This window comes from Vigna angularis, chromosome 2 (assembly GCF_016808095.1).
Source record: "Vigna angularis cultivar LongXiaoDou No.4 chromosome 2, ASM1680809v1, whole genome shotgun sequence".
NCBI lineage: Eukaryota > Viridiplantae > Streptophyta > Magnoliopsida > Fabales > Fabaceae > Vigna > Vigna angularis.
This window is the reverse complement of record NC_068971.1, coordinates 28,433,748-28,441,726: the sequence shown is the minus strand read 5'-3', so window position 1 is coordinate 28,441,726 and position 7,979 is coordinate 28,433,748. Positions and strand designations below refer to the sequence as shown.

General features: G+C 32.8%; 1 long non-coding RNA gene across 3 annotated transcripts; it reads right to left on the bottom strand.

The window, feature by feature from the left end:
* Positions 1–4,097: 4,097 nt before the first annotated feature.
* Positions 4,098–7,307, bottom strand: LOC128195562 (uncharacterized). 3 transcript variants are annotated; one of them, XR_008247214.1, is made up of 10 exons: positions 6,993–7,307; positions 6,801–6,883; positions 6,616–6,709; positions 6,006–6,072; positions 5,781–5,858; positions 5,034–5,086; positions 4,810–4,872; positions 4,583–4,728; positions 4,422–4,486; positions 4,098–4,317 (listed from the first exon to the last, which is right to left on the bottom strand). It is a non-coding gene; the product is annotated as an uncharacterized LOC128195562 (long non-coding RNA). The 3 variants fall into 3 exon arrangements; XR_008247213.1 differs by having other exon boundaries at positions 4,810–5,086; XR_008247215.1 differs by lacking the exon at positions 5,034–5,086.
* Between the last annotated feature and the right edge of the window lie 672 nt (positions 7,308–7,979).

Sequence of the window (7,979 nt, the reverse complement as noted above, 5' to 3'; positions counted from 1 at the left end):
ACCAAAGTACATTCTCAATCAAATCCTATTGTGTTTAATCATGTTTATTCTTAAATCCCCTAACCAAATAAAAAGCTAATTAATCAAAGTAAATTCTCAATTAATGATAGTTGAAATTATCACCATCAATCAAAGTACATTCTCAATTGATATCAAAGTAGATTCCTAGTCAAACCTAGAAACCCTTGAACTAATATGATTAATATTTGATGAATAACCTTGTGGAACGTTCACACTACTTATATACTGACAAAAAAATTGTTTTTCTTTTTTTGAAAGAGTGGGACAAGCTGGAGGAAGAAAGGCTTGTCTTCCAATTGATTGTGGATGTAACTCAGGATGGATGCCTATGTCAAATCTTGTTGTGCTTTTTTACATTTAGTAAAGTCCCGACGACAATATCACATAAATTTTTATCAATGTGCATCACATCTATGCAGTGTCGCACATTAAGTTTACACCAATATGGAAGATTAAAGAATATTGATCGTTTCTTCCAAATGCTTTTCTCAATGTTCTTCACCTAGTTGTATATTTCTTCCCCATTGCGAGGTTTGAACTCAACATCATCTTTAGGACTTTCATTAAATGCTTTTTTCAATCTATAGTAAGGGTGATTTCTAGGAAGGAATATTCGATGTCTTGTATACATAATTTTTTGTCCATGCTTCAATTGAAGATAACTAGTATTTTCTTTACAAATAGGATATGCAAAATGACCTTTAACATTGTAACCACTCAAGTTTTCATATGTTGGGAAATCATTTATGGTGTAAAAAAATATTGCACGCAAACGAAGTTTTCTTCTTAATATGAATCAAAGATCTCGATGCCTTTTTCCCACAATAGTTTCAAAACATCAATTAACGGTTTCAGATATACATCAATGTCATTTCCAGTTTGTCTAGGACTTAATATCATCATAGACAACATAATATATTTTCTCTTCATGCACAAATAGAAGATAAATTATAAATCATCAACAGAATGTGCCATGAACTATGTTTTCTACTTAAGTCCAAGTCTTAAGTTTCTTGACTCTGCACCAAATTCTCGAAATGTTTCATGAATCTTCTTTCATTATGGGGAACCAGTTGGATGTCAAAGAAGATTATCACACTTTCTTCCATCAACGTGCCATTTAAGATTCTCCTCACATTCTTTAATGGAAAACAATTGTTCCAACATAGGCACTATGGGTAAGTACCACATCACCTTAGAAGGTGGATGATCATTGTCTTCATAATCATTATTTGCATCAACTTTCTTCGTAAACCGTGATAAACCACATGTCAGACATACCTTCAGTGAAACATACTCATCTTTATACAATACACAATCATTGGGACATGTATGTATCTCATGGTATTCCAAACCCATTGGACATAGAATTTTCCTCACCTCGAAATTACGGATAGGTAATGTGCTATTTTCTAAAAGAATCTCCTTCAGCAACTCCAATAATTTCATGAAACTTTTATCAGTCCATCAATTATTTTCTCTTAAACAAAAATAGATCATCTCTCAAGGACTAAATATTGGTTCAATCATTAGATCAAACACTTGGTGGGGGGGTTGTGGACAATTTTTTGACTTAAAATCTACCAAACCAAAGCACGAATTCAAGTATTAATGGAAAACAGTTGATCACAAGCTCAATTACATTGTTCCAATCACATATTAACAACAATTACTCACTCCTATAACCCCTAATCCAACATGAACTAACCAACTAAGCGAAGATCAATCATGCTTTCATAAAAGCGAATGAAGGAAACACTTTGCTCATATTCAATCAATTCTGCACCACACAGTTTCATCGATTAAGCGAATATTAAACACCAATTAGGCAACTAAGCGTATACCCAATCACAAGCGCAAAACAAATTCGATATTAATCCAAATCAGAGTAGCAAAAACACACTTCCAACTCAAAAATCTCATAGAAATGATGCAATTTTTCTAATGACTAACCAAGCACACTTAAATTACCATTAAAGCGAGATTAAAACAGCAAAATGAAATGGAATTAGAGCACATAAAACGTGACAATAACACCAAATAGAATAAAAAACGCAAAGCTAAATTGGAAATGAAATCGAAAATATGAAATGAAAGCAAGAAACGAAAACGAAATTCAAATTGCAATTGGAAACGAAATTCGTTCAATACAAGAAAGCAGAAAACGAACCTAAACCCCCCAAAGGGGGGATGGGGGGGGGGGGGGGGGGGGGGGGATGAACAATGCTCCAAGACTTAGAGAGAAAAATGTGAATGAGGGAGAGAAGAGAAACCCCTAAATTTTATTTTGGGTCTTTATAACCCTAAAAGACGAAAATGTCCTCCATATGGGCTTTTCCTAATTTTGACCAAAAATGGGGTCCAAAGTCATAAAGTTTGACCCAATTAAATTATAAACGAATTTAAAACAAAATTAAACTATAATGTTGATGTGACCACACTCTTGTTGTGCCAAAATATGATTCCAAAATTGTCCTGCAAATAATAATTGGAATAATCAAAGTACACAAAATGAAAATATATCAGTCAAAACATACAAAATACACAATCAAAGTACATGGAAACACTTTCGCAAGAGTTAACTGAGTAAAATTTGACCTTTATTCTTGCTTGCACTCGTCTTTGAAAATGAAAGTTCAAACATAAATGAAAGCGCGAAGAAACAGTGAGAGTGGGTTAAGTTTTTAATAATTTTTACAAGATATATGACGTCCGAAAACCAGTAATTCTGATGTCCTATAGGTATATGACATCAGAATCTAGGGCATATGATGTCATATGACAGTAAATACTTACACTTGCCAGTGAAAATTTCAATCTTTTTTAGGGTATTTGATGACAAAATCCCCATTATTCTAATGTCTAATTGGTCAGTGAGAAATAAAAAAGGTCATCACTTAATCCTTACAACTTTCAAAGGGTATATGACATCACAAAATGGAGAATATTGATGTCATATATCCCTCGAACTCTATAGTGACAATTGTGATCATTTATTAAATTGTTGAGTCCAATGAGCAAATTGACATTGGAAGTCTTCGTTGTTCCGACATCTACTTAGTCTATGGCAAACCAAAGGTTACTTGTAAATTCTTACAACTGTACTTATACTCATTTCGAAGGGTGTACGACGTTGGGAAATGGAGAATACTGACATCATATATCCCTTAAACTATAGTGGTAGTTAAGATCATTTATTAAATTGTTGAGTCCAATTAGCAATATGACGTCGAAAGTCTTTGTCGTTCTGATGTCTACTTGGTCTATGGCAAACTAAAGGTCAGTTGTAAATTCTTACAATTTCGTTTACTCATTTCAAAGGGTATATAACGTCATAATATAGGAATTCTGATGTCATATACCATGTGTAGATGTGGTTTTGTAATCATATTACCTTTTTCTCTATCCAATGATCAAATTGACGTCATTAAAGAAAACTTAGACGTCAATTTTTCCTTAGTGACATCAATTTGCTCTTTAAACAAAGTAAAAGGTAATAAATTCTTACAATTGTCTACATTCTTGCATGGTATATGACATCGAAAATATTCCCTTTCAACGTTAATTTTCTCAATAGACATATCAAAAGTCTTTTCTGATTAGGGTTCATTCCAATATATAATCACTACAAGAAAAAATTAAATTACATACCATCAAAATCCGTATATAAAACCCAAAATCCGTATATAATACTTGACTACATACAGCTTACATACGGACAAAAATCCGTATATAAAACTATCGTAGCTAAATTATATACGGATTTATCCGTATATAATTTATATACGGATAAATCCGTATGTAACTTATATACGGATATATCCGTATGTAACTTATATACGGATATATCCGTATATAATATCCGTATATAATATATCAAAAAAATAATTTTCTTTTACATACGGATAAATCCGTATGTAACATAAAATAGAGAAAAAAAATATTTATAAAAAACAGAAAGCTTTAAAATAAACAAAAAAAACTTACAAATATAATATTATATAAGGTTATTGCTATTAGTTTCAACTTTCAACAAATGTAAAGAATTTATAATATATAATTATGCTTAAAACAAATAATTAAAACATAAAAATTTTATTGAAAGACTTTATAAATAGAGTTCAAAACAAACCGGCCCTTGTACAATATAGAATTGAATATTAACTAAACTATAATTTACACCTAAAACATAATCAAGCTCTACTCAGAAAGAAACTCTGAAACAATTGTTGCTAGCTCTGCAAATGTTGCACAAAATATTATTGGGTGGAAGACCTTCTTCAAGCTTGATGGAATCTGAAAACAAAGGGAGGGGATAAGAAATGACATAACTATAGTAGACTTGCAAGGAAAGCAGAAAGTAGAGACATCTATATAAAAGAGCCATAGACATTTCTGACCTCTTAGATTGAATCCTTTTGGCGGAACATAAACCAACTTGGGAACATATGTCATCAGGTTTCACCTACAGAATAAGATCAAACTCATTTAGGTCCAAAGAGTGAAAATGCAAATCGAAAAAATTTCACAAACCAAAAACCATGTTCAATTGGATACCTACCCCTGATACCAAGAGAATCTCCAGATATATCGAAGCACATATAGTTGGACTAGCACATCTCTAATAATGAAATTAGGAACAGATGAAACAACAAAAGAAATATTGAAACACACCATAATGGAACAACATTGGCAATTGAGATCATCCTACAGTTCACAGTAGTAACATTGGTAAGCATAGCTATCTACAAATATATATTGAGTGGAAACTCACAAAAAAGTACTCACCAGCTGCTTGACAATAGCGTTGCCAACTTTAATTCCCATAAAAATATTAAATTAAATAAATTCCTACAAAAATATCAAATTAAAATATCAAAGTAATAGGAGCGAGAATTTCTGCTGTGAAAGGAAAAAGAAAGTGAAGACATGAGCTGAGATTGAAGGGTAGTAGAAATGGGAGTGAGAGGTCATGATGAATACTGTGAGAAATAAGTTATTAGAGCAATTACAATGGTTGCAAGAACATGGCAATACACCACAAACACCCTTGGGTTCGTTCTTGCTGAGAAAACAAGTATCTGTGAAAGTGGCAACTTTGAATGAAACTTTATTCCAATTGAAAAGTTAACAGCAAGTAGTCTTTAATTAAAAAACAATAATTACAGTCAAACCAATATTGGAAAAAAAGTAATAAAGTCATTTAATTGCAAATGAAATCTATAACTTTTAACATATCAATAACACATTGTTAAAAGAGAAAAGAATTAAAATGTATAATCAAACATTTTATCTAAAAAGAAAGAGAAATGCAACTATTCCATCATGAAATACTTTTATTATTTTTATAAATAATAATACATGATATTTTTCAAATTTTGGCCCAGAATCCTATTAAAGTTGGAATGGAGACGGTGGTACCTTATATTCACTCCCATTATCTTAATTTTCTTTGTCTATTCATTAAAATTTTAGTAGCATTAGCAAAAAGGATGAACAAGGAAAAAATTAATAAAATACAACTTCATTATTTTTATTTTAATATTGTAGGTTTAATTCATTATTTTTCTAGTTCGTAAAATTAGCATAATTTTTCCTCTTTTTTACAATCATCTTTTTATCAACCTCCAAAAGAAACAAAAGAACATGTGTCAAAATAATTGGGCTAACAATGGCCCATAAAGACAGATAAACAACAAAAGAAAAGTTATTCTCATATTCAAATATCATTATTTACATGAGTTATTCATAATTCTTACCATATCAGGTAATTCTCTGATAGATGAGATTTCCATAAGAAAGCCAATTTTGCAATCAAAAGAGCTAGAAGTAATATCCTGGAAGAAAAGTTAACAGTCAGCTTAAAGTTGATAAGCTTTGGTACTTTAATTTTCAACTAGTTCATGAAGATTTGTGTTACAAGTGATCCCTAACCAATACATGCAGATTTGGCCATGGACATGATTTTTCCCAATTCATTGTACCTGCTGGTTAGCAACAAGGCCAGGGCACTTTTAGTTACTTTTATTTGATATTCTCCCTGTATATAGCCTGCAATCATATGTCACATTGAAGAAAATTGAACTTGTTTATGCATATCTAAGCATACCCTGCACCTTGGTCGATTATGAAATCACATAAGCAAACCAATTGTCATGTCCATTAGCAGGAATTAAGATCATCAAATCATTAAAATCTCCAAAATTAGGATTCAAAATCTCATAGATACAAATTAACTCATGAATCACTATGGTAAATTTCTTGTCTTATTAGTAAAATACAGCAGGGTACAAAAAAGAGTATGAATACTAGTAATGAAAGGTTACTTTGCCAAATTAGCTTCTAGGATAAAGTTTTCTTTTGTTTCTTCATTAATTTCTCATTCATGAAAAACACAAATCTCTACTTTCTTTCTCATGGAATGCTAACAACAGGTGGGTTTCACTTCCAAGCATGTTATACTTTTACTTGTAACAACAATGGTCAACTCATTAGGAAATAGTTACCAATATAACAGTAAAAACCTGAAGTGCCAATAAATACCACAAATAAGGCTAGCCACTGAACATGTTAACTCCACATAAAACTCCTTACCTGCATATCGTGTTTGCAAATAAGGATGAATCCATCGACTTGGTCAATTGCACAAAGTTAGGCTCCTGAATGCCCCTAATTAATCCATTAAGACCTAAGAACATGTCCAAACCAGGTCAGAGAGAATGATGAACAAAACAACATAACAAAAACCTCGTGAGAAAACAAATATCACCGAAACATACCTTACTACCACTTCGAATGTTTTCAAAATGCAACACCCTCGCCTCAATCGATATCTGGTAACAATGGAACAACGTCTTCCGAACTACACCACATATCGTTACGTGAAATAGGAAGAAAGAAGAAGCAAATTAGGGTTTTCGAGTTTTGCAATTTTAGGGATTTATGAATCAAAGAAGAAAGGGATTACTTACTAGATGAAGGAACTTTGTTAGCGTGACCGTGAGTGCAAAAAGAACGAAGCGTGATGGTCATAAAAGAGTATTTTCCTCTGGGACAAGTTTTCCATGATCTAAGGCATTTGCTCGTTGGTGATAGAGGTAGGAGCAAGGGTTGAGGTTCTGGCTGAAGAGCATAGCCATGGAAATGTGAGGAACTTCTAGAACCTTCGAGAGCCTCTACGCTAAGAGGTTCCTCCCAGCTCCAGGCTTCCCTATCATCACCCACTACACTCCACGCTTCGGCTTGCAACCCTGTGTGTCAAGCATGCCGTGTGTCGCACACTCCTCTTCTCGTCATTCTTGTAGTAGCACTATGCAACGGCCGTCGATCCAAACCCTCGGTTAGACCGGAGCACGAGGGCCCTCAACGGCACCGAGATCCCATTCCCTTTCTCGAAACCTCATTAACGAAAAACATGTGACGATGGTTTGTGATCGAGAGGGAAAGAGAAGAGAGGGAAAGCTCAGAGCGAAAGAGATGAGAGGGAAAGCTCAGAGCAAAAGAGATGAGAAGGAAAGCTGGGAATGGCGCGAGAACTTTTCAATTAATTCTCAGCCTATTAGGTTTTCACTTAGGGTTAAATTTTTAATTTTTTTATTATTTTTTAACATCCGTACATAATATCCGTATGTAATAGTTTTATTATATACAGATTCAGATCCGTATATAATAATTCGTATGTAAATGACCTTTTTCTTGTAGTGAATATCTTTAAGTGCATAGTCAAACGTCTAATATTCACATACAAATACCACTTTCCATTCCAATGTGTCGCATGTAAAGTTTCCCTCCTGAACATATTAGAATCCATTTTTATGTTTTTTTGAAGATATTTTTACCTTTAGATTTCAGAGCATTTGTGTCCTCTAAACCACATTTTGTTGTCTTGGATTTCAAAGTGCATCTTCATCTTCACAAAACATGTGCATTAATGTAGGTAATAAATAGATTTTGTGGAG